The sequence below is a fragment of the Glycine max genome, chromosome 3 (assembly GCF_000004515.6).
Source record: "Glycine max cultivar Williams 82 chromosome 3, Glycine_max_v4.0, whole genome shotgun sequence".
Classification (NCBI taxonomy): domain Eukaryota; kingdom Viridiplantae; phylum Streptophyta; class Magnoliopsida; order Fabales; family Fabaceae; genus Glycine; species Glycine max.
Window position 1 is genome coordinate 5777744 of NC_016090.4, and position 27137 is coordinate 5804880.

Sequence of the window (27137 nt, forward strand, 5' to 3'; positions counted from 1 at the left end):
TCTCTGGGCCTATAGGACAACGTTCAAGACCCCCATCGGCTTATCACCGTTCCAGCTAGTGTACGGGAAGTCATGCCATTTACCAGTGGAGTTGGAGCACAAAGCATATTGGGCTCTCCGATTGCTTAACTTTGACAAAAATGCATGCAGAGAAAAGAGAAAATTGCAGCTTCAGGAGTTAGAAGAGATGAGACTGAATGCCTATGAATCGTCCAGAATTTACAAGGAAAGAACAAAGGCATATCATGATAAGAAGCTGCAGCGGAGAGAATTCCAGCCAGGACAGCAGGTATTGCTCTTTAACTCAAGACTAAGGCTGTTCCCAGGTAAGCTGAAATCCAAGTGGTCTGGGCCGTTTATCATAAAAGAAGTTAGACCTCATGGAGCAGTGGAATTGGTGGACCCTAGAGAAGGGAGCTTCGAGAAGAAATGGATCGTCAATGGCCAGTGTTTAAAGCCGTATAACGGAGGGCAATTAGAGCGATTGACGACCATTATCTATTTAAATGATCCTTGAGAGGGCCTACTGTCTAGCTAAGGACAATAAACTAAGCGCTGGTTGGGAGGCAACCCAACATTTAGTGTAAAAATGTAGAGTTTTATTTCTGTAAAAAAAAAAAAAAAAAGAAGCCCAACAGGTGTGAATAGCAAACAGGGGGTACGAAAAGCAAAGGCCCACAGGTACAAATAGCAAAAGGAGGGGTGCCAATAGCAGAAGTCAAGTGGGCTGCACGTAGACCCGCGCTTAGCGCGAGCCCTCACGCTAAGCGCCCAGGTACGTTTTTAAATTTTAAAATACGAGGGAATGCCAAAGGTCAGAGCGCCTGTGGGGCGCTTAGCGGCTACCTCCCGCTAAGCGCATACACCATAATTGCTGGGCAGTTTTCGAAAACTGCCCAACCCCTCGTTTGCCTCCTTTGTTTTTAAATTCGGATTTTTACCCAGCATTTCTTTTCTTCCCTTCTTCCCTCTGCCTTTCTTCCTTTCCTACTCTTCATCTCCTTTACTTAATCCTCTGAAGACTAAGCACGTGTTTTTCCGTACACTCAGAGGTAAGCTTGAACGTCTGCATTTTCTGTGGTTTTGAACAGGGACTAACGCGCTAAGCTAAGCAAGAACACAGGGGGAGGAGATAGAAGTATGGCTCACACGCTGAGCGCTCCTCACCCGTTGATACAGCAGAGGATACGAAGCACGCGCTTGGCGGGCTCTGTCGCGCCAAGCGCGCTCATCTATTGGGAAGCACGCGCTAAGCGCGCTCTTGTGGCGCTAAGCACGCTCTTGTGGCGCTAAGCGCGTGACAGCAGCAGCGCCCAGGGTGGCGCCAAGCGCGAGGCTGGGCCTTAGGGCCACCAGTCCTCGTGCTTTTCTTTTTACACCTCCCTTCTACTTTCCTCAACCCCTTCTTCTTTGCTTTCTGCATCCCCCTTCCTTCTAACTTCACCCCCCCGCCGTCTACTTTCTGCAACCCCTTCTTTACCACTTTCACCCCTAATTTGTTTACTTTTTGCACCCCCTAATTACTAACTGCAATCTGTTTTGTTGTTTTTGTGGTTTTTGTTTTTTTTTTCAGATGGCTTCTCGCAAGCGCCGTGCCGTGCCCACACCAGGGGAAGCGTCCAACTGGGACACTTCCCGCTTCACATCTGAGATTGCCTGGCACAGGTACCAAGACAACATTCAGCTTCGGAACATCCTTCCGGAGAGGAATGTTGAACTGGGACCCGGGATGTTTGACGAGTTCCTCCAGGAACTCAGGAGGCGCAGATGGGACCAGGTGCTGACTCACCTTTCGGAGAAGCAGATCGACGTGGCTCTGGTGAAAGAGTTCTATTCGAACCTTTATGATCCAGAGGACCACAGTCCCAGGTTCTGCAGGGTGCGAGGACAGGTCGTTCGTTTTGATGCTGACACCATTAACGACTTCCTCGACACCCCAGTTATCTTGGAGGTCGGGGAGGAGTATCCAGCATACACCAGATACCTCAGCACTCACCCCGATCCTGACACCATCGCGGCCACACTGTGCACTCCAGGGGGGCGCTTTGTCCTTAATGCTGATGGTCTCCCCTGGAAGCTCCTGAGGAAGGACATGACGACACTTGCTCAGACATGGAGTGTCCTTTCTTACTACGATCTTGCGCCCACTTCTCACACTTCTGATGTTAATCTTGACAGGGCCCGCTTGATCTACGGTTTGGTGAGCTGCATGGACATGGATGTGGGCAGCTTTATATCACAACAGATCAGCCAGATTGCCCAGTCCAGCACCTCGAGGCTCGGGTTCCCAGCGTTGATTACAGCATTGTGTGACATTCAGGGGGTGGTTTCTGATACCCTGATCTTTGAGTCACTCAGCCCTGCGATCAACCTAGCCTATGTGAAGAAGAACTGCTGGAACCCCGCCGATCCATCGATCATGTTCCCTGGGCCTCGTCGTACACGTACCAGAGCTTCAGCATCAGCTTCCGAGGCCCCTCTTCCTACCCAGTCTCCGTCTCAGCCATCCCAGCGACCGCGACATCCACCTGCTTCCACCTCAGCATCCATGAACACGCATGGGCAGATGCTGAGGTCCCTTCACGTTGGACAGCAGCTCATCATGGAGAATATGCACAGGCTGTCCCTACACCTATAGATGGACCCTCCGCTCACCACTCCAGAGGCTTATCGTCAGCGAGTCGCCTGGCCAGGAGACCAGCCCTCCACTGACAGGGGGGAAGAGCCTTCTGGAGCCGCTGAGGATCCTGCAGTCGATGAGGACCTCATTGCTGACTTAGCCACCGCTGACTGGGGACCATGGGCAGACTTGGGCGGAGGCAGTTGATTTTTTTTGTTTTCCTTTTATGTTCTGATGTCTCTTTTATGTTTTGTTTTGTTTTGTGTTTTGTTCCTTCTTATGTTTCGTTATATGGTCTGTTTAGGTATTAAAAAGAAGTAGTAGTAATAATATGAGAGATTTAGCATCTATTTTCTGAATAATAATTGCATGATAACTTGAGCAGTCATAATTTTTGAGCTTGTTCTGAAAGGTTGAAACACTTGAGATGCCTCTAGTCCTTGGAAACATTGGTTCTGGAAGCACGAGTCAGGTCAGGAAATGGAACATGAACAACACAAGGTGGGAAGGATAGTCTGATGGAACAAGGTCATAACTGGTATGCCGTATACTTGCTTTAATTCCGGTGAGAGTGTGAACTTAATTGTGAGAGAAAACGCCTGTTTTTAAGTTCCTGGTTTTGCATCACTCTTGGATTGTTAGAATAGTTACTTAAGGTGGAAATGATCAAGGCCATGTTTGTTATATCTAGCTACTTAGCCAAAAAGCCAACCCGACATCATCTTTTTCCCCTTGCACCCATGATTGAGCCTATATATCACATTATTCCGAATTAACCCTTGAGCCAATAAAATGATAAGTCCTACCCTTTAGGATGATAAGAGAGCAAAAATGGGTTATAAAGGTCTTAATTTGGGGGATTTTGGAAAATAGGTAGCTAAGACAATGGTGCAGCACGTAATAAGACACCTCTTATAAACTAGAAGCCCGAAAAACAAAAAAAAAACATCATAAAGGGCAGAAACAAAGAGCAAGAGAGGTGTCAAGAGAAAAGGGTTGTGGGGAATAAAAGGGTTAAGAAGAATGCATCGGAAGTATTAGAAATTTTTGCTCTCTTAATCCTAATTTGAATTTTCAAGAAAAACCATGATTTTTTGTGAGCCAAGCCCCAATACAAGCCAATAAAGTCCTTAGTGATCCACCTGAAGGTAACTAAAGATAACTATACTTGAGAGGAAATGCAAAACTTTGGAATCTTACTTGCAGGTTGTTAGAAAATTGCAGACACTAAACCATACACTTGTGAGCAGAGGAAAACACCAGCCTTGTGAGGAAAGTAAGGCAAGCCAGATTTGATCAAGATTCCAAAGGACTGACTAACCACTTGTGTGTTTTATGCTTTCATTTTGAAATGTTGACAGATGCGGAAAGGACCACTGGAAGAAGGAGGAACTAAGGCCATTGATAGTGTTGAAACACTCAGAACTTGTTTGAAAATTTATTTTTGTTCTTGGTTTGCTTGGGGACAAGCAAAGTTTAATTTGGGGGATTTTGATAACTGCTAAATAATTTTGAATTTATAGGAGTTAAATAGTCAAATTTTGGCTTAAAATTAATTATTTAGCAGTTATTTGTAATTAAAAGTGAAAAAAATTAATTTAATTGAATTTCTGGTTGCAGATACGAAAAATAAGGCTGCAGTTAGCAAAAGTGGCACAGAAAGGAAGAAAAAAGAAGAAATTCTGAAGCAGGCCCAATCCAATAGGGGCGCTAAGCGCGCATCAGGCGCTAAGCAAGCAACTAACTGCAGGCGCTGAGCGTGGCGTTAAGCACGAAGGTGGAAACCGTTACGCGCGCTAAGCCCAGCTAGGCGCCCAGCGCCCGATCCAACAGAAGCACAGGCTCAGCGTGCATGGCGCGCCCAGCGCGCGATCTGAACGCGCTAAGCGCGAGGTGTGGCGCTGAGCGCGACTACGAAGGCCCATAAGCCCACTTCAGCAACTATAAATAGAGAGGCAGTCCCAAGGAAATTTCATCCCATCTCAGAGCATCACTCTCAGTCCTTCAAGCCTGAGTTTTCTTTTCTCTCTATATTCTTTGTTTTGTTAGCCTATTCTTTCTTTCATCCCCAGTTGTAAGCCCTCAATGGCCATGAGTGGCTAAACCCCTAGCTAGGGCCTGGCAGGCCTAAAAAGCCAACGATGTACACTGAGCTCCAAGAGTTATCAATGCAAAGGAATTTATTCCAGGTTTTTCTATTCTATTTCTTTTCTTTTATTCTTGCATTCATTCTTAGATCTCTTTTTGGGTTTTAATCGCTCGGGAGAGGGTAATTCTCAATAATATTTAAGATTCAATGCATGCATCAGTTTTAGGGGTTATACGCTTGGGAAAGGGTAACACCTAATAGAACATCTAAAGAAAAGAATCATTGGGTTAGCATTGCTAGGCATAGAGTGATAACTCACTACCCATGCATATAAGCAACATCTAGAACTTAATCTTAACGCATTTTAATTATTGAGTCTTCGCAAAGGCATTTGGGAGATAGGTAGTTAAAATAGGCTTACCAACGTGAGGCATCAGGGGCAAGTAGTCAACAGATGTGGGTAGAACTAACACCATTTCATTGGTAATGAATATCATACTTACATGCATCGTAGGCCAATTGGGTTTGTCTGGTCTTGGCATTTCTATCAATTGTTTTCCCTTTTACTTATTTGTTTTAGTAATAGCACTCTTTACTATTCCTACTTTCATTCCTACTTTACTACTTTACTCCCACTTACAAATTGAGAGGTATTGAATAAGTGCAATAAAATCCCTGCGGACACGACACTCGGACTTCCGAGCTTTACTACTTGTCACGATTTGGTGCACTTGCCAAAGTCTTAACATGGTGCTTTCATCAGAGTTTCATCAAGTCCGCTGAGAAACAATCATCATACTTCTACAAGAGAAGCTTGGGCACCTTTGTAGTTCTAGCAAGTCATTTTGGATCTAGACAAGAGCCAGGGAGGTTAGAAGTTTTCATCAGGACTAAGGGGTTTGCTCTATGAAATATAAATGGAAGACAAGTACATTCTTGGGGTGAAACACCATGACAGAGACTGAGTTTATGACAGATGGGACATTTTGCTCTGCTTTTAGTTCAACTGAATCTTCTGGTGAAGACATTGAACTATGAAGTATCTTCTGGGAAAGATTTATGTGGTGTCTTGCTAAAATAACAGTGATGTAATAAACATAGTTGCCCTTATCAGATTTAAGTTGCAAACATTCAAATCTTTACACTGCCACGGCCACATAGATTGCAAACATTCAAGGCCCAATGGTGGAGTCCATGGTCGAGGCCATCTCCAGCATCGAGACAACTTGCCTCCAACATTTAAAATTGAGGGATTGTTCGTCAGCTATATCTTTTCCAGGTGGTCGTCTACCTGCATCTCTGAAGACTCAGGTTATCAGCAATCTTAAAAATCTGGAATTCCCTACCCAACACAAGCACCAGTTACTAGAATCACTGTTTCTATATAATAGTTGCGATTCTCTCAAGTCTCTTCCATTGGTTACCTTTCCAAATCTCAAAAGTCTCCCAATCGAAAACTGTGAACACATGGAATCTCTTTTGGTTTCAGGGGCAGAGTCATTTAAGAGTCTGTGTTCTTTGAGAATTTCCCAATGCCCCAACTTTGTATCATTCTGGAGAGAAGGATTGCCTGCGCCCAATTTGACTGATTTTGAAGTTTTGCAGAAGGGGGGTATGCCACCTAACCTGAGAACAGTTTGGATTGTCAATTGTGAGAAACTACTGAGCGGCCTAGCATGGCCATCCATGGGCATGCTTACCCATCTCTATGTGGGGGGTCGATGTGATGGCATCAAGTCCTTCCCTGCAAGAATTAACCATAGAGAGATGTTCTTTGCTGGAGAATATGGTGGGAGAAAGGCTTCCTGTCTCTCTAATAAAATTAACCATAGAGAGTTGTCCTTTGCTGGAAAAACAATGCCGCAGGAAGCACCCTCAAATTTGGCCTAAAATATCCCACATCCGTCACATTAAGGTTGACCATAGATGGATTTAGTGACCAAGGATGAGCACCGGGTAATTCTCCTTCTTTGACCTACTTCATCGTCTTCTAAGCCTAAAAGGGACTGCCCTGGATTGGCTATGGCAAGAGCCTTTGGAAATTTTTGCCTAAAAGACTATGGTGTCGCCTCAGTCCCTGATGTGTCTTACAGAAATCTTACCAACGAGGATAAGTTTGTGGTTTTGGCTTCTGATGGGGTAAGCATTTTCATATCAGGATGTCAACTTCGAATTTTGGATTGTGATTCTTGAATAATCATTTACAAGAACAGAACAATCATTGTTAGTGTTTAAATGATGCTCAATTTTCTCATTCCTCTCAATCCAAATATGTTTACAAATATTTTATCAAATAGTATAAGAAAAGAAATAACCAAGAAGATTAAATGAATTAACAGCATGTAGTTTTCACACATACATGTTTAATTCATATTGGACAAAAATTAGATGCTGTTAGTTCTATAAGTGCTTTCTCTGTTGTCTTTCAATAGGAATTGGAGTTTCACCTAGCAATCCGTGTAATAAAGGTTTCCATTAAAAGTCAACATAGACTACTAAACTGAAAATCCAATTTACATTGAAGAACAATGTTAAAAGCACCTATGAAACTATATCTAAGTTTTGTCCCAGCATATTTGCAACAAATAATAGCTTATTTTTATCAGTTTCCTAAGAGAGCTTTTAAGCAATAAACAACAACCAATTAACTTCTTAAAAATTATCCCAACCAAAAAGGTCTGAATGTTCTTTCTTAGAGATTTTAAGCATGACTAAGAATTATAAACAGCAACACCAAAGTTGAAAAATAAGTTTAAATATATTTTTTTTCTTAATAAATATTTAAATTTAATATTTATTTTCTGATAAAAAAAAATTGCAGTAAGTTCTTATAAAAAAAAAAGTCATTTATTATTAGTCTTTTGAAATGGAGTCATAATAAATGAAATACATTATCCTAAAACAAACATATAATTTTTTAATTTATCATGAACTAAAACATAACATAAAAAACAAAAATATACATTAATACTTAAATACAAAACTAGAATATTTATTAGAAATCAGGCCAATATATTAGCATATAAAAAAATAAAGGCAGACCTCCTAAAAAATGAACGCATGATGAAAAGATAGATCTTTGAGGGACCACCACATGTCTTTTGGCTTACCACCTGGAGCTTCTACACTACACTATTTCAAGTAACCAGACTTCAATCTAAACCATTGAATTTTTAATTAATATATTTAACGGCTAATATTGATGGTAGATACTTCCACCCAGATACCACGTTCAACAAGTATCCAACCACACCGCTGCACCTTGTCAAAAACCAACCCAGTTTTGTAACCAATTTCTTTCCTTTATCTTTCTCATTCAGATCATGGCTGAGGCAGTTGGTGGTGCGTTTCTCTCTGCTTTCCTTGATGTTGTGTTCGACAAGCTGGTCACCGATGAGGTTGTTGACTTCATCCGTGGAAAGAAGCTTGACCTCAATTTGCTTGAGAACTTGAAGACCACTCTGAGACTGGTTGGAGCTGTGCTTGACGATGCTGAGAAGAAACAAATCAAACTCTCCAGTGTCAACCAGTGGCTCATTGAGCTCAAAGATGTTCTCTATGAGGCCGATGACTTGCTGGATGAAATTTCCACCAAATCTGCAACTCAAAAGAAGGTAATTAAAGTGTTTTCTCGCTTTACTGATAGGAAAATGGCCAGTAAGTTGGAAAAAGTAGTTGGCAAATTAGATAAAGTTCTAGAAGGCATGAAGGGTCTTCCTTTGCAAGTGATGGCAGGGGAGAGCAACGAGTCATGGAATGCTCAGCCAACAACATCTCTGGAAGATGGATATGGTATGTATGGTAGGGATACAGACAAGGAGGCCATAATGAGGTTGTTGTTAGAGGATAGCAGTAATGGTGTGCAAGTGTCTGTGACCGCTATTGACAACCCGAAATGAAAACGTAGTGAATGTAGTCCCTTACCATATTGTTCAAGTTCTTCCTCTAAGTAAATTGTCAAATGAAGATTGTTGGCTAGTGTTTGCAAACCATGCATTTCCTTCCTCGGGATCAGGTGAGGAGGATAGAAGAGCTTTAGAAAAAATTGGAAGGGAAATTGTTAAAAAGTGTAATGGATTGCCTTTAGCAGCACGATCACTCGGAGGTATGTTGAGAAGAAAGCATGCCATTAGGGATTGGAATAATATACTTGAAAGCGACATTTGGGAACTTCCTGAAAGTCAGTGTAAAATTATTCCGGCTTTGAGAATCAGTTATCATTATCTCCCTCCACATCTAAAACGGTGCTTTGTTTATTGTTCATTATACCCGAAAGATTATGAATTTCAAAAGGATGACTTGATCTTGTTGTGGATGGCTGAAGATCTTTTGAAGCTTCCAAACAAAGGAAAGTCGTTAGAAGTTGGTTACGAGTATTTTGATGATTTAGTTTCAAGATCATTTTTTCAACATTCAAGAAGTAATTTAACTTGGGACAATTGTTTTGTAATGCATGACCTCGTGCATGATCTAGCATTATCCCTTGGTGGAGAATTCTACTTCAGATCAGAAGACCTTAGAAAAGAAACCAAGATTGGTATAAAGACTCGTCATTTGTCCGTGACAAAGTTCAGTGATCCAATCTCAAAGATTGAAGTGTTTGACAAACTACAATTTTTGAGAACTTTCATGGCAATTTATTTTAAAGATTCTCCGTTCAACAAGGAAAAGGAACCAGGTATTGTAGTCTTGAAGCTTAAGTGCTTGAGAGTTTTATCATTCTGTGGCTTCGCAAGTCTGGATGTTTTGCCTGATTCAATAGGTAAATTGATCCACTTGCGTTATTTAAATCTCTCTTTTACAAGTATAAAAACACTGCCGGAGTCATTGTGTAATTTGTACAATCTACAAACTCTGGTGTTGTCTCATTGCGAAATGTTGACCAGGTTGCCTACTGGCATGCAAAATCTTATAAACTTGTGTCATCTTCATATTAATGGTACTCGTATAGAAGAGATGCCTAGAGGAATGGGAATGTTAAGTCATTTGCAGCATTTGGATTTCTTTATTGTGGGCAAGGATAAAGAGAACGGAATCAAAGAACTGGGGACACTTTCAAATCTTCATGGTTCACTTTTTGTTAGGAAGTTGGAGAATGTAACCCGAAGCAATGAAGCATTGGAGGCTAGGATGCTGGATAAGAAGCACATTAATCATTTATCCTTGCAATGGTCTAATGGCAACGACTCCCAAACTGAATTAGATGTGCTGTGCAAATTAAAACCTCACCAAGGCCTGGAATCTCTAACAATATGGGGTTATAATGGAACCATATTTCCAGATTGGGTGGGAAATTTTTCCTACCACAACATGACATATCTGAGTTTACGTGATTGTAATAACTGTTGTGTGCTTCCTTCACTTGGGCAACTACCGTGTCTTAAGTACCTCGTTATTTCAAAATTGAATTCACTGAAGACGGTTGATGCAGGGTTTTACAAAAATGAAGATTGTCCTTCTGTGACACCCTTTTCTTCCCTTGAAACTCTAGAAATTGATAACATGTTTTGCTGGGAGTTGTGGAGTACCCCTGAGTCAGACGCCTTTCCTCTACTCAAGTCTCTTACAATAGAGGATTGCCCCAAACTAAGGGGAGATTTGCCAAATCACCTTCCTGCTCTGGAAACACTTACAATTACAAATTGCGAGCTTCTTGTCTCTTCTCTCCCTAGGGCTCCCACCCTTAAGAGATTAGAGATATGTAAAAGCAACAATGTATCGTTGCATGTGTTTCCTCTTTTGTTGGAATCGATAGAAGTAGAAGGAAGCCCAATGGTGGAGTCCATGATCGAGGCCATCACCAGCATTGAGCCAACTTGCCTCCAACATTTAAAATTGCGGGATTATTCGTCAGCCATATCTTTTCCAGGTGGTCATCTACCTGCATCTCTGAAGGCTCTGCATATCAGCAATCTTAAAAATCTGGAATTCCCGACCGAACACAAACCGGAGTTACTGGAACCACTGCCAATATACAACAGTTGTGATTCTCTCACGTCCCTTCCATTGGTTACCTTTCCAAATCTCAAAACTCTCCGAATCGAAAACTGTGAAAATATGGAATCTCTTTTGGGTTCAGGGTCAGAGTCATTTAAGAGTCTGAATTCTTTAAGGATTACCAGATGCCCCAACATTGAATCATTCCCGAGAGAAGGACTGCCTGCGCCCAACTTGACTGATTTCGTTGTTAAATATTGCAACAAGTTGAAGTCATTGCCTGATGAGATGAATACTCTTCTCCCAAAGTTAGAATATCTACAAGTTGAGCACTGCCCTGAAATTGAGTCGTTTCCTCAAGGGGTATGCCACCTAACTTGAGAACAGTTTGGATTGTCAATTGTGAGAAACTACTGAGCGGCCTAGCATGGTCATCCATGGGCATGCTTACTGATCTCTCTTTTGAGGGTCCATGTGATGGCATCAAGTCCTTCCCAAAGGAGGGGTTGCTGCCTCCCTCCCTTGTGTCTCTGGGGCTATATCACTTCTCAAATCTGGAGAGTTTGACCTGCAAGGGGCTTCTCCATCTCACATCCCTGCAAAAATTTGAAATTGTTGACTGTCAAAAGCTGGAGAATATGGAGGGAGAAAGGCTTCCTGACTCCCTAATCAAATTATCCATACGGAGATGTCCTTTGCTGGAAAAACAATGCCACAGGAAGCACCCTCAAATTTGGCCTAAAATTTCCCATATCCGAGGCATTAATGTTGACGGTAGATGGATTTAGTGACCAAGGATGAGCACCAGGTAATTCTCCTTCTTTGACCTACTTCATTGTCTTCTAAGTTTAACCATGCAAACTATTTCAGCCAAGGATATCTTTCATTTCAAGTCCTTTTACTCTCACATTTAATTTAGTCATTGCATTCAACAAGTGTTAGGCTAGTTGTTCAGTTTGATACTTGGTTGGAATTGCAGGTCTAAACGAAACCAAATTCTTTTGTATAGATTTTATTTACTTCAGAAACATACTTCAGAAATGACTAGATTTCTTGTCTACGAACTGATTCTGAAATGGAATTTGATGTACTATATATCTTACTAAATCTTCAGGGAATAAGAGCATTATTGAAGGCAACATATATGAGAATGTTTCTTATGATCCTCTAGCTACAAAGAAGAAATAACAATACAGGTATTAAGTGTGCAACATCAGTTACTTCCTCAATATAACGATTACCCTGAAGAAATGTTATTAATCAATGCCATTGTATTTGAACTTCCTCGATATATCAGCAATCATGGTGTTGTTTCTTCTTGTTACATTCTCTGTCAGTGTTCAAAGGGTAACTGGGTGTACTTTGTTTTTCAGAGATGGAAGATTGGCCCGTAGAAACTGCACCTGTCAATGGATATGAATTTAACTTTGAACTAGATCTAAATGGAACTTGTGATTTAATTGACGAGACACTGATGTTTTTTAAACACCTGAATTTTTAACTGAAAAGCTTTTCATTGCATACAATGGAGAGGATGAAAAACTATATCAGGACAAGTGGACAACTACATAGGACGATCTTAGATCTTTAGATAACACATGCAGTCTTCCTAGGTATATTGGCAGATTATAGAAAATGTTGCGTATCCTTTAACTGCTAGCCATTTTAAATTCTCTGCTATGTTTTGATTTTTCCATTATTATTCTGTTGTAGGAAATAGTAATATACTGCTCCCTAGGCAGGTCATCACTTTTGTGTTTGATGCAAAGATGGATATATATAGGTGGAACACTTCTGAAAGGTTTATCTCAATATGTACAGGTTAAATTTCCCATACTGCTGCTTGAATCAATGAATTTTTGCAAGTTTGGTCAGTAATCAAAATGCTCAAAGTAGCCTGTACATGTTATTAGATGTGAATTCTGTTACATACTACTGATTGGCACTTACACCAGTGCACAGAATGGGAAAGAACTGGAAGAAAGGAAATATTACATTCAAAGCTTTTGATGCAAAACATAAGAGTGGAGGTGGTGGTTTCATCATTGTGGAAGGTTTCCATAATGTTCTCAGAAGTTTGAGCACCTTAGCGGTACAAGCTTCATTGTATGGAATGAGTTCTGGCAAGTGATTTTTGTTGAAGATATGCTTTTGTAACTGCATAATATTTTATTTTTCAGTTTTTAAAATAGGATTTAGTAAATAAATTGGTTTCCTATATTTTAGGAGTAAGTCAGTTTTAATGGATTAACCTAGTCAATAAGTAGTTCCTATCTTTAAGGAGCAAGTTAGTTTTAATATTCTGTTTTACTAATTAGTTTATCTTTAGCTATTTATTGTATCGCTGCTGAGAACAATTTGAATTAGAATAGAATAATTCTATTTCCTCCGCATACGTATTATCTCTCTTTTCTCCTATATTTTTTATAATTTCCTCCACAAAATCAACAATTGGTATCGAGAGCCTTATTCTTACGGGACCTGTACCATGGAAGGTGAAGCAAGTTTTTCTCACATAACTCTTCCAATCTTCGATGGAGAGAATTATAATCTTTGGGAAGTGAAAATGTAATCCTACATGGAGTCTTTGGATTTGTGGGATGCTGTGGAAGAGGATTATGAAATATATCCGCTGCCTGAAAATCCCACCATGGCCCAAATTAAAAATCACAAGGAAAGAAAGATGAAGAAGGCAAAGGCGAGGTCATGTTTGTTCACTGGTGTTTCACAAATGATATTCACCAGAATCATGACTCTTAAATCACCCAAAGCAATTTGGGATTATCTTAAAAAGGAATACACTGGAGATGATAGAATACAAAGCATGCAAGTGCTGAATTTAAGGAGGGAATTTGAGCTTCAAAGGATGGAAGAGTCAGAGACAATCAAAGAATACTCAAACAAATTGTTGGGTATTGCCAACAAGATAAAGTTGTTGGGAAGTGATTTTGCTGATTCTAGAATTGTAGAGAAAATTTTGGTAACGATGTCAGAGAGGTATGAAGCATCTATAGCTTCATTGGAGAACACAAAGGATCTGTCGAGAATCACATTGGCAGAAGTGCTACATGCCCTGCAAGCTCAAGAGCAGCGAAGGATGATGAGGCAAGATCGTGTTGTCGAAGGTGCTTTGCCTGCCAAACATCATAAAGTTGATGAAAGCAAAAAGAATTTTTTCAAGAAGAATCAACCAGCAAGTAGCGAAAATAGTGCAAACAACCAAAACAGAGGTAAGGATAAAAAGAAAAATTATCCACCTTGTCAGCATTGTGGCAAAAAAGGTCATGCACCTTTCAAATGTTGGAGGAGACCAGATGCAAAATGTAACAAGTGCAATCAAATAGGGCATGAAGCGGTGATCTGCCCCAACAAAAATCACCACGATGAGGGAGCACAGATTGCTAATCAAGACAAGGAGGACCAACTGTTTGTGGCCACATGCTTCTTGAGTAGTGAATCAAGTGAAAGTTGGTTGATTGATAATGGTTGTACGAACCACATGACATATGATAAGACTCTATTCAAGGATTTGAAGCCAACTAATGTCTCAATGGTCAGAATTGGGAATGGTGGCTATATTCCTGTAAAAGGAAAAGGAACTGTTGCAATTTCAACGTGTTCAGGCATCAAATTAATATCAGATGTTCTTTATGTACCTAACATTGACCAAAACTTGCTAAGTGTAGGTCAGTTGATTGAAAAGGGATTTAAAGTGTCCTTTGAACATCAACATTGCTTTATTTATGACATTGTTGGTCTGGAAGTTCTAAGGGATAAAATGAAAGGTAAAAGCTTCTCATTTGATCCAGCAGAGAAGGAGCATACAACCTATTTCACTCAAGTCACACCCACGGAACTTTGACACAAGAGACTTGGTCATTGCCATCTTGAAAGAATGCTAAACATGAAAAAAAGGAAATATGCAAAAGAAAATTTGAAGAAGCTTAGCAAGGAAGAAGGTGTTGATAATATTGATGAAGGATATTATGGGAGCTTGATTGGATGTCTAATGTATCTCACTACAACAAGGCCAAACATTCTATTTTCTCAAAAGAACAAAACTGGAATTTTTGTTAACAATCAAGCAGCCATTGCTATTGCAAACAATCCTGTGTGTCCTGGGAAGACTAAACATTTCAATATCAAGTTCTATTATTTGATAAAGATGCAACAAAGTGGAGAAGTGAACTTAATTTACTGCAAGTCTAAAGATCAACTAGCTGACATGTTTACAAAGTCACTACCTATCAACAAACTTGAACTCTTAAGGCAAAAAATTAGAGTTTGCAGTTCCAAAAGCAAGGAGGAGTGTTGAAGATATGCTTTTGTAACTGCATAATATTTTATTTTTCAGTTTTTAAAATAGGATTTAGTAAATAAGTTAGTTTCCTATATTTTAAGAGTAAGTCAGTTTTAATGGATTAACCAAGTCAATATGTGATTCCTATCTTTAAGGAGCAAGTTAGTTTTAATATTTTGTTTTGCTAATATCTTGTTATCTAATTAGTTTATCTTTTACTATTTATTGTATAGTTGCTGAGAACAATTTGAATTAGAATAAAATAATTTTATTTCCTCCACATACGTATTGTCTCTCTTTTCTCCTCTGTTTTTTATAATTTCCTCCACAAAATCAACAATTTTCAAATCAAAACAACTTGGGATGTTTGAAGAATGATATCTGATGGGTAAGGTCATTGGTCTCTACCATTTTAAAGGAAATACTAAAGTATATATATTTATGGAAGTCAAATAAATTTCAGAAGTGAAATTCAACTACAATAGTCTGAGTTCAGTTTAATAATGACCATGATTTTTTTATTCTTTTTGCACTATTCAAATGCCACAATCTCCCTATATTTCCTATTTTTTTCCTTCTTCAGGTGGTTTTGATGGTGGAGAGGTTGAGAAGATTCCTGGGTTCGATTTCGTAGACTGGTTAAAGAACACGGTTTCGGAGAATGATTTCGTTGTGATGAAGATGGATGTGGAGGGTACTGAGTTTGATTTGATTCCAAGATTGTTTGAAACTAGGGCTATCTGTTTGGTGGATGAGATTTTTCTTGAGTGCCATTACAATAGGTGGCAGAGGTGTTGCCCTGGACAGAGGAGTCCCAAGTATGAGAAAACTTATGATCAGTGCTTGCAGCTCTTCACTTCTCTCAGACAAAGTGGAGTTCTTGTTCATCAATGGTTTTAATTAACTTTGTAGAATTGCCTGATGGATGATGGGTCAAACCCTATATGCAAGTTCTTAGCTTCTGCATGTTTCTTCTTTTTAGTTTTCTTATTTTTTTCCCAAGCCAATAGAGAAGAGAGAGAGTGAGAGTGAGAGTTCTTTATTTTTTAAAATTTCTCTACTTGTAACAGTTGCAACTGAAAATGAAAATTAAAACCATCCCTTTACAACAATTGTATTTGTTACACATTTGTCTTGTTTTTATCTGTGTACATATATAGTAGAGGATACTTTGAAGTCTAATCTATCATATTATCTCTGAGAAGAATTTTTTATTGTTCCTTTTGTCAAATTATTGTTGAATTGAAAAATAATTCATGAACACTCCATTCCATGTTACTAGGCATTCACCAAGAGAGAGATAAAAGAGAAAAAAAAGAGTATGAATGTGACAAGTGAATATATATAATGTAACAAAAGAAAAAGATAGAAATATAAGGCAAATTTTCCCATCTGGGGTAGTTTTAGAAACTATTTCCCCAGATGGGGTCGTTTCCAAATTATTTGCAACATGGGGCAGTTTTTTACGTGGAAACCATGCATGCAGGACCCAAACCGCCAGAACCAGTGGCGAGTTTGGTGTCCTTGAGCAAATCGCCAGCACCAATGGCGATACGTGCATGCAGAGACGAAACCGCCAGTCCAAATGGCGATACGGTTTGCGCTTTGGGAACCGCCAGTCAAACTGGCGAGTTCCATGGCCTGAGGCTGCAGGGCTACGTCCCTGCCATGGCAGTGTAGTGCAGATGCAGGTGCAGGCAAAACCGCTATTACCATTGGCGGTTTGCCTTGCACAGGGATTGCCAAGAAAACGCTATTACCATTGGCGGGTTGCATTCCGTTTGAATTTTTTTTGCCCCTCTTCCATTATAAAAGCAGAAGAAGCTTCGTGATTGCACTGCTCTTCCTTCCTTTGCTTCCATTGCTTTGCTATTCTTCTTCCTTATTTCCTCTTATTTGGTTGTTGTTGCCTTCTTCTTATTTGGTTGCTGTCTTTTGTTTTTGGTAAGTATTTTTTAATGATAAATATTTATTGTGTATATATATATTTATATATGAATGGTAAATATTTTGTTAATGTTTGTAGGGGTGTGCTTTGTTTCAGTCTTGGTACGTGATTTCTCTCCTCTTCATATTACGTGAGTTCTCTGTGCTTGGTAAGTGATTATTAACTTGGTAACTTTAATTGATAGGTTAATGTTAGGTTTTAAAAATTATATGTTATTAGTTGTGTTATATATATAGATATATGTTAGGTTAGTTATAGTTAAATTGATATATATTATTTTCTTTAAATTTTGTAAATTAACATGGTATTAATTATTTTATATATACATATTACGTTTGTTGATGTTAGATGAAATTTTTAAATTTTAAGTGGTACATTGAAATATTGAGTTGGTATATTATGATTTGTACGTTAGTTGTAGTGGATTTACTAATATGATTTTGTTAAGATTTTTTAAATTTTTATCTTATTATTTGTGATAAAATTATTTGTACGTTAATTTTAGTTGTTATGTTATTATTATTTGGTTTAGATTTATTAGGTTTGTATGATATTATTTGTATTTTATATATGGTATTTTAGGTTTAGTTGGAATGTGAATATTATTTAATTTACTTATTTATAGTTTTTATTGAAATATATGATATTTTATTAATTTTATATATATATATATATATATATATATATATATATATATACACGTTCTTTAAATTTGTTTATTCCATGAATTTTTTTTATTTAATACCATTTTTTTGTGTATAATATTTGTTATTTAATTTAAATTATAATAATTGGAAAAAAATATGGTCATTTAATTAAATTTATGTACGCATTTGAATATTTAATTTTGTTATGTATAGAGTTTTTTAGTTAGTAAATTAAGTTTTGTTGTGTTAAATTTATGAACGTGTTTTATTTTATAATTTTATTATGCACATATTTTAATTTGGTCATTTATTTCAATTTATGTTGCTATGTTAATTTTTAATTTTGTAGAGGAAATCATACCTTCTGCTGGGTGAACAATTCTTACTGGTGGAATCATGTCGGAGACTTCATTGTCTGTATCTGATATACCGTCAACATTGTCATCTTCGTCTAACGACTCTTCAACGTATGAGTTAGACACAAGATAATCATCATCATCATGATCATCATCTTCGTCAAGATTTAAATTGCTCATATTTGTTGGCGGTTGTGTGTAATCATTAGATACATAATTTCCACATGATGTAAGGGAATTTGCAGAATGAAACATTGAACCACCAGCCACATCCTTTTCTATGTACAATTCTAGAACTGACATTTCTTGTTGTTGTTTAAAACTTTCCAGCATCGTTTCAACGTCTTCGTCATCGCAAATTTGCAAGACTATATTTTCCTGACACTAAAAATCTACAACTGATAGCAGAAATAATTTCATTATTTTCTAACTTTACCTTGTCTCCAATTTTTTTCTTCAAAGTATTGAAACTAATTCCACGTTTAATCTGAATCGTTTTTTTACTGCCTTCAAATATTACACCATCATTATCTTCATATACCCTTCCATTGAAACACAACACTGTTATAACCGAATTCATCATGTACCTACAAAAACAATATTTTAATTAATTATTCATAATAAATTAAAAATAATAAAATGTAAGAAATAAAAAAAATGAGAATACAAATTATTTTACTGCAAACTAAGAAATAAAAAAATTACTTAAAAAAATTACTTGAAAGTTGAAATCTAGTTTTAATTAAAAATTACTTAAAAAATTTATAATAGAAATTATTTTACTGCAAATTAACAAATAAAAAAAATTACTTGAAAGCTGAAATCTAGTTTTAGTTAAAAATTACTTAAAATATGATACAATTTATTTTACTGCAAACTAATAAATAAATAAAAATCTTCAAAAATATTACTTTAAAGCTGAAATCTACTTTTAATTAAAAAATTACTTCATAAAAATTATCATACAAATTATTTTACTGGAAACTAAGAAATAAATAAAAAATACTTAAAAAAATTACTTGAAAGCTGAAATTCACTTTTAATTAAAAATTACTTAAAAAAATTATCATACAAATTATTTTACTAGAAACTAAGAAATAAGAAAAATTACTTACAAAAAATAACTTGAAAGCTGAAATCTAGTTTTAATTAAAAAATAATTTAAAAAAATTATAATACAAATACAAATTATTTTACTGGAAACAAAGAAATAAAAAAAATTACTTAAATTTTTTTTCTTAAAGCTGAAATCTAGTTTTAATTAAAAATTACTACAAGAAAATTATGATACAAATTATTTTACTGCAAACTAAGAAATAAAAAAAATTACTTAAAAAAAATTACTTTAAAGCAAAATTCTACTTCTAATTAAAGATTACTTAAAAAAAATTATCATATAAATTATTTTACTGGAAACTACAAAATAAACTATAAATCTAATTTAATTATAAAATTAATAAAAACTATACATTCAAACTGCTATAAATAATTACTTACATAAAATTATAACAAAAATTATTAATTTCGAAAAAGGAACATATTATTTTGACTTTCAAAAAAGGAACGTATTATCAATTGCCCAGAGGCTCTTCGCTATGCGAAGGTATGGGGGAGGGATATTGTACGCAGCCTTACCCTTGCATATGCAAAGAGGGCTGTTTCCGGATTCGAACCCATGACCAACAAGTCACCAAGGCACAACTTTACCGCTGCACCAGGGCTCGCCCTCATATAAAATATAAAAATAATTTAATTAAAAATTTCATAAAAACTATACATTGAAACTGCTATAAAAAATTACTTAAAAAATAATAATACAAATTATTTTACGGGACATTACGAAATAAAAATATAAAACTAATTTAATTAAAGAATTACTAAAAACTATACCTTTTAACTGCTATAAAAATATAGGTTAAAAAAATTATAACACAAATTATTAATTTTAAAATTACAAACCTGCTTCAAATATTTAAGTTCAAGCAAACAAACTTAAAACTTTATGCGGATAAAAATTCCTACACACTCAGAAAACTCAAAGCACTTTGTGCATTCAGAAAACTTAAACCTACTGATTGTGAGCACACACAGCTACAACTGAAAGAGGGAAGAATTTCTGATTTGAAGAACAGCTGAAAACGTGAGTGAGCACACAAGTGAAAGAAGAGTATTTATAAGCACAAAATCGCCATTCGTGATGGCTATTTTTTCTGTCTAAATCGCCAATGGGAGTTGCAACTTGCAGGCAACTCGCCAATGGCAGTTGCAACTCCCCTTTCTCTGAAAAAGCTCCTGCAACCTAGCCACTGAAAAGCGCAACTGCCTGCGACGTAGGCCTGCACCATCAGACCATGGAACTCACCAGTTTGACTGGCGGTTTCCTCGCGTTGTGTATATCGCCATTCGTACTGGCGATTTGTGTCTTGCATGGACATATCGCCACTGGTAGTGGCGAGTCCTTCACTGAGACCAAACTCGCCATTGGCAATGGCGGTTTGGCTGCATGTCCCCATGCATTTCACGTAAAAAATTGCCCCATGTTGGAAATAATTTGGAAACAACCCCATCTGGAGAAATAGTTTCTAAAACTACCTCAGATGGGGAAATTTTCCGAAATATAAAGTGTCAATAGAGTATTTTCACTGTTGGATATCTAAATAATATTACTGCGTTGAATTAGTTCTAGTGCACTAGGTAATAAAATTGATGTGGATATTTAGTTAAAAGGTTCTTGCAATGGGATTTTAAGTTTTCTGTGGCTATAACAGAATTGCAGGCAATAGGGGTTTGAGAGTTGAAATTATTACCCCAGGTGATGATTTTCCTGATAATTCAGTCAATTGAAAATATCACTCAAAGGGATTGAACTAAAATCTTGCTTTATACTATTAGTAATAGTAATCAAGTGACAAATAATATGATCAACTTTAGTTAGTCGTTTGACAAAGAGACTGGTATATGGTCATTGTTTGGGTGCTAAGTTGCAGTTTATCATCAGCCAAGTTAATTCCTCGGCCATGATAGCTGTTGATACATGGTAGTATTCTGAGGTTAATGGTTCTAATGATGTTACATTACATGGTTTCTTATGTGTCCCTTATCAGCTGTTTAATGTCTGTCTTATCTGAAATTATTATTGTTAATGATTAGTAAAGCGAAAGCAGGATATTATTAATATTAGTGCAGTCATGTGATAATGTTCAAGTATGGCATTTAAGTGGATCTGTTCCAGCTACATGGTTGTTAAAACGTGGTTTAATTTCTTTAGGTGAGTTCTCTGCATTTATAGAAAATGACTAATGAGCTTGTACATAGCAAGGCCACATGCAAAAGAGTTTGATATTGATACTTGATTTATGAACGAATAATGAGCTTGTTGTAGATGAAATGGCACATCCACATGCAAAACTGTTTGATATTGATACTTGATTTTTAAACTCTACGTCACTTGTCTGGACATGATTTAATTTCTTTAAAGTGCATGCTTCAATTGATAGTAAGAGGAGAATCCTATACAGTAGTACAGGTTCTAATAACAATCAATTGACATGACAATCAAGAGAGTTAATGCAGGTTCCAATAATCTCATATTCACCCATAATAATATTTAGGTTAAATTTACATACACTTCTACCAATTTTTCAACTAGGTTTTTGATTTGTTTTTAATTGGGCTCTTGAACCTTTTTTTTTTATTGGATTATTCCGTCTAAATGCTGTTATGAAAAATTAACTATAAATAACTAACTAGAATGTGTTATAAACATTAACCCAACTAAACAAAAAAGTAAATGGACCAAATTACAAAATAGAAGTTCAAAAACCCAATTAAAAAAATTTCAGAAACTTAATTAAAAATTTAGAGATGGCATGCTAATTAAACCTAATATTTACCAACCCTATTAAAAGATTTTAAGGTTGCAGGAAGCTAGAGTGGTGTGACGGGTAGTGAAGCAATACAATCCATGGTAAATGGAAAAAAGAATAGCAGATGAAGTGTAAGGTGAAGATTTCAATGCCCCACTTAAACAGTAGCAAAGTCGGAATATTCAATGCCACTTTTTTCTGGATCAGTTTTCTTGGTGCTGACGAGACTGAGTACAGGTTCTCGAGTAGCTTTTAACTGTTGTATGTGGGGTTTCTATTAAAGGCACTTGGTAATTGAAAAAACACTAACTTCATAAACGAGAAAAGGATCGTATGTGGGACTTTTTTTTGCTAATCATCACTGACAATGAAATTGGCGACCAAAATTCTTGATTGTTTTCACCTATGTTGGTTGCAATCAAGATTCCACATAGATATCAAGCATGCATACTTTGGCAAATTAAACGCAAAAGTAAAAGAGTAGAGTTAGCATGAGACTTTTTTTTTATCATATCTAATTATGGGAAGGGTTTAAAGTTACAGAAGTGCTTTCTGAAGTTTAGGTGTAAAATTATGCGTCCCAATACATGAATGGAGAATGAAAAATTTTGATACTTCTGAAGTAAAATACTATTAAACCCTCCCAACTTTAATTCAATTATTTCAACTTTAAGAATCGAATTATTTTTGAACTAGTTTACAAACTATTTTTTTACTTTAAAAAAATTATTCTGATTTTAGAAAAAACCATTTGGCTATTAATTGAATCAAACTTATTTGAAAAATCAATTCAATTTTATTTGATTGAACCAATTCGGTTCAAAAATCACCTCAGTTTGGTGTAATTCAAAAACGGATAGGCTCGAATCAGTTTATATGTACACTCCTAATTTAAATTTATTTCTTCCAATATTAAATTAAAATTGAAAGAACAAATTAAACTTGAGTTTTAAAAGAACTTGATTTCAACATGTTCCTTTAATTCGTGCAAAGCCTCTATTTCACAAGCATCCTAATTGCAACAAAAGCAGCAAGATAAAGTTGTATGACAAAATAAGCTTTTTCCCCCAATTTTTGTTAATTTTTATTTTTAGTTCATAAACAAAATTTTGAATAATCTTATAGTGTTTTTCTATTCATGTTTTTAGTCCATACTATTAACTATTACTATTAAGTGATGACATGATTGCCAACATGACAACCTAGTGACCTATATGACGTGACAATCATGTGTCAAATTTTGTGTAAATTATATTTTTAATCTTTCATTTTATCAAATTCACTTTTAGTCCCTTTACAATTTTTTTTTACTAGTTTTAGTCATTTAACAATTTTTTGATCTGCCTCATTTTCTCAACAATTTTTTTATCGATCTAAGTCCCTCAACTTTTGTCTATCATTGTTTTTAATTATTTTAATCAAATATCATCGTTTAGGGATGATGCATAAACACACGCACCACTAATATAATGTAACAATCACATAATAAAATATTGTTGGTTCAAGACATTTTTTGGGAGTTCTAAGTTTTTGATGGTGTAAACTACGAGAAAAATGTTTAAAGTTTTGAAAAAAAAAACAAAGAAGATGTAGTAAGAAAAATCAACAAATCATAAATAAGAAATTCCACAAATCAACATCCCATAAAATCATTATCTAAATCACAATCCATAACTCAATGAGAATGAAATTCTCATCCTTAAAAAAAGAAAGAAAAAATTCTCATATTTTTAGAACTATATATTGACGATGCCATAATTTATAAGAAAATTATACGGACTATCTTGTCAAACTCCTTAATAATGTAATAAGTCAATGAGTTATCAATACTTCTGTTATATTATCAATCAACATTATTTGATAGTAGAGACTAAAACCAAAAATATTAAATTTTTAGAAGGACTAAAAAAATAAAAAAATAAAAATACAAAACCAAAAAAATAAGATATATTATAACCACCAAATTATTATTTAAGTATTCTATTTTTTTCTTTTTTCCAACATATCCTTTTCTTCCTTAACTCGTTTCTTTTCCCCTTTGTCTCCTTCTTCCTTGTCACCTTTCTTTGCAAAGTCGTCCCTGATGCCAATATGGCTTTGCCTGAATCCCTGTGCTCCTCATTACGTGCATCCCTATGTTCATGCATATCCTTGTACTCTTAGTGTTACGTGTTGGTAAGACTATGATGACGACTGGTGTGACGTTGCCGAGTGAATCTTACTCCCTTTGTTGCAGCTATCATGGGGGACCATGGCGATTGCCACTATATCCCGTTGATGGTTACTGGCGGGGCAACAACCACAAGGGGAAGATGAGGAAGAGTAGACGTAACACTTATGGTGATTTTTGATAGTGCACAACGGCTAATGTAGAGAGTAAACAGAGGAGTAAATTGAAAAAGAGTAGGAAAAAAACAAAATAAAAAAAGAAAGAAGAAAAAAATTGTCCATTAAATTAAAAATCTATATTTTTAATGACTTGAAATAAGTTTCAAATAATGAGAGATATGAAGTGAGGTCCCACTTTAACCATCTTGAAGAAATTACTCCCTATATGTTTGTATATATAAGACTTAATGATTGTCTAGGATGTTTGTTACATGTGAAAAGTTGATCAAAGTTTTAAAAATAATGTGAGACCCACATGTTTTTCCTTTTTATCTCAAAAGAGAATAAAAGACTGGAAAAGAAACAATAAAAAGGATGCAATACACAAAATTGTTGGTTGCTAAAATTGTCCCTCAAGCCCCTCATTAACCCTCGCTGGAACATTCAAATTAGGGTATCATGTCACATATAATAAGTTATTCAAATGTCGTATTTATGCTTAGTTTGCAATCAAGTTTGTTTTCTAGTGGTCTTTACTCAAGGTATAATCAGTTATATATGTAATTTGTATAACTGATTATGTGACTTTAATTAGTAAAAAAAATATACATTTTTATCTCATATATATAATTACATAAACGTATTTTTTTGGGGTAAAATGAGTGTTTACTTAATCTCTTTTTGAGTTATTTTTCTTTTATTATTGACCTAAACAATTTAATTTAAACATTTAATTTCTTTTACACTTTTTTTCATCTCAATCAAATAACTTTATTTTTCACTCTTTTTTCATTTTTTTAAGAGAGTCTCTTCTCATTTCAACTTTCTTTCATCTATTTCTATTCCTTTTTATCCTACATACCCTTGACTGCATTTGGTATGATGAAGAAAAATAATATACCAAAAACTATTTCAGTCAAGGATATCTTTCTTTTCATGTCTTTTTATTCTCACAGTTAATTTATTCATTTCATTCAACAAGTGTTATTACCCTGAAGAAATGTTATAAATCAATGCCATTGTATTTGAACTTTCTCAATATATCGGCAATCATGGTGGTTGTTTCATCTTGTTACATTCTCTGTCGGTGTTCAAAGTGTAATTGGGTGTACTTTGTTTTTCAGAGATGATAGATTGTCCTGTAGGAACTGCACCTGTCAATGGATATGAATTCAACTTTGAACAAGATCTAAATGGAACTTCTGATTTAATTGACGTGACACTGATGCTTTCTAAACACATGTATTAGAAACTGAAAAGCTTTTCATTGCATACAATAGAGAGGATGAAAAGCTATATCAGGACAACTACATGGGAAGATCTCAGATCTTTCGACAAGCCATGCAGTCTTCCTAGGTATACTGGCAGATTATTGAAAATGTTGCATATCCTTTAACTGCTATCCATTTAAAATTCTCTGCTAGAACATATCTGAGGTTTCGCTTTTTCCATTATTATTCTGTTGTAGGAAATTGTCATATACTGCTCCCTAGGCAGGTCATCACTTTTGTGTTTGATGCAAAGATGGATATATATAGGTGGAACACTTCTGAAAGGTTTATCCCAATATGTACAGGTTGAATTTCTCATACTGCTTGAATCTATGAATTTTTGCATGTTTGGTCAGTAAGCAAAATGCTCAAAGTAGGCTGTACATGTTATTAGATGTGAATTCTGTTACATACTACTGATTTGCCCTTACACCAGTGCACTGATTGGGAAAGAACTGGAAGAAAGGAAATCTTACATTCAAAGCTTTTGATGCAAAACATAAGAGGGAAGGTGGTGGTTTCATCTGTGTGGAAGGTTTCCATGATGTTCTCAGAGATCAAACTTTCAAACTTGCATAACCAAAGTTTGAGCACCTTAACGGTACAGGCTTCATTGTATGGAATGAGTTCTGGCAAGTGATTTTCAAATAAAAGCAACTTGGGAAGTTTGAAGGAAGAATGATATCTGATGGGTAAGGTCATTGATCTTTACCATACTAAAGGTCAAACATCTCTGCATATTCTGTCTTTCTCACAAATTTTTCTGTCAAAAACTTCTGTTGCCATTTTCTCCTGGGTTGGATCATTTACATCTCCAATGTGTAATTCACAGTGTTTCAATCACATGCTAGAGATGCTTTGAAGAAAAATCACATTAGTAGATGCAAAGTTATGCAAATATATATTGTGGAAAATATTATTGTCAGGAAAACTTTCAAGTAAAACACCAGAAAGCTCATATTTATGCGTGTAAAGCTGATCATCCAGGGCAAAAGGAGGAGGAAGCGAGGGCGCAGTCAGCTGATGGCAGAGTGTTTAAGATTGTTCCATGGCACCATCTGGAGCATAGCACCAGCAACTCCCTGAGCATACAGGCCTTAAGCCATGACTTGACTGGTTCAGATAGGTAATAATTACTGAATTCAAGACACTAAAGCTTCTTATTCTATGAGGGTTGATATAAAATTGACAAGGGTTTAGATCTTGCTAGTAATACCAAGGATTCGTGAACCAACTTAACAATCACACCATGGATGATTTGAAATAACAAAATAAATTGCAGTTCCTGTCTAACGTCTCTAGGAAATTTTCCAAAACATAAGTTCAACAAGGAAAAAAAAGAAGATAGAAAAAATAAGACAATGTTGTTTTCTTCTTAATCTTATATTTTATTGTTCCTCCCATGCCTTGCATCAATTTTGTAACCTATGTGAAACTTGGATCATTTAAATCACAATAATTACAATGAACAAGGAATAGAAACTAGAGGGTCTTGGGTAGGAGATTGTGGTCTACCTGAGAAGCAAAGTCCTGATTTCAGTCTTTACGTAGAATTCATCAAGCTTATCATTCTCTAAGCTGATTTATTAGGCAATTGTCTTTGTTCTTTCTCATTCTTGTTTCTTATTTCCCTCTAAATTGGGCTCAGAGCTTTGTTCTTACTCATTGTTTCTTATTTTCCTTTAGATCATATTTTCAAAAGTTGTTCATGTCATTGCATGCAATGTTTGCTTTCACCCAAAGGGGTGGCTTTGATCAAATTGACAAGGATGATT

At 36.0% G+C, this 27137-nt stretch overlaps 1 pseudogene; it reads left to right on the forward strand.

Annotated features, from left to right (window-relative positions):
* Positions 1-7968: 7968 nt before the first annotated feature.
* LOC121174651 (putative disease resistance RPP13-like protein 1) lies at positions 7969-12944 on the forward strand (annotated as a pseudogene).
* Positions 12945-27137: the final 14193 nt, after the last annotated feature.